Raw genomic sequence first — 1,045 nt, 5'->3', positions numbered from 1 at the left:
GATGGCAACAAAAAAACGTTACCGATTCAAAACCTGAGTCGTTAATTATTATTATTTTACTTTCCATTTTTTTGATATGTGTTTGAGAGATTTTAGCATGACGTGTGGTGTGTCCGTATATTTTAAAAATCAACAATAAAGTACCTAGGTGCCCTAGGTAAGTAGTAAGTACTAAGTACTAAGAAAATATTTTAAAAGCAAAACGTCAACTTCTAAAACTTTTTGAAATGTGTCTCTCCTTTTTTGTTTTTAATATGAATTACTTTACATTTTTTTAAGCAACGTTGACTACTTTTATGTTGTATTTATCATATTTTGAACTGCCTTATCTACAATTCTACAATGTTCGTGTGATTTTGTATGTTTTTTTCAAACTCAAGTGTGGTGTCATAAGTAAACAATAATGTTTATATTGTATAAATAGGCTCACATAATATAACATGGGTGGCCAAACCGCGGCTCGCGTCATAGACTTTTGCAGCTCGCATCTTAACACAACATTAGACGTAAATTAACGTAAGAGCGAAGATGTAAACAAAAAAGATCATATAATATAATAATATAATAATATGACCTTTTTTTTTTTTTCATCTTGGCTCTTCAATTTTCATTAATATATTTGATGGCTTGCGAGTCTTCTCGCTGGCCACCCCTGTAATATAATATCAATTCAATTGTTCCTATAGGTATTTGTTGGCAGAAAAAACATAAATATTTTTCTTTGAGAAGTTAATATTGAAGCCATGTAAGATCCAGAATCTAAATAATCAATTACATTAACTATTTAAATAATTAATTTAAATAAAATAACATAATACACTTTATCATGTTATCAACATGTATGTTAAATATGTACAAAAACTGGTACTTGAACGTTTCCACTTTTATTTGAGATTTACAAACAACAAAACAAATAATGATATATTCATTTTAAAATTGATACATTATTTAAATATTTTTTTACATAGTTTCAAGTCGAGTCGCTTATAAAACAACGTTTTTCTTAAAAAATTATATTTTTAAACATTTTTTGTCCTTATAATTT

Source organism: Acyrthosiphon pisum, chromosome X (assembly GCF_005508785.2).
Source record: "Acyrthosiphon pisum isolate AL4f chromosome X, pea_aphid_22Mar2018_4r6ur, whole genome shotgun sequence".
Lineage (NCBI taxonomy): Eukaryota > Metazoa > Arthropoda > Insecta > Hemiptera > Aphididae > Acyrthosiphon > Acyrthosiphon pisum.
Note: the sequence above shows the minus strand (reverse complement) of the source record.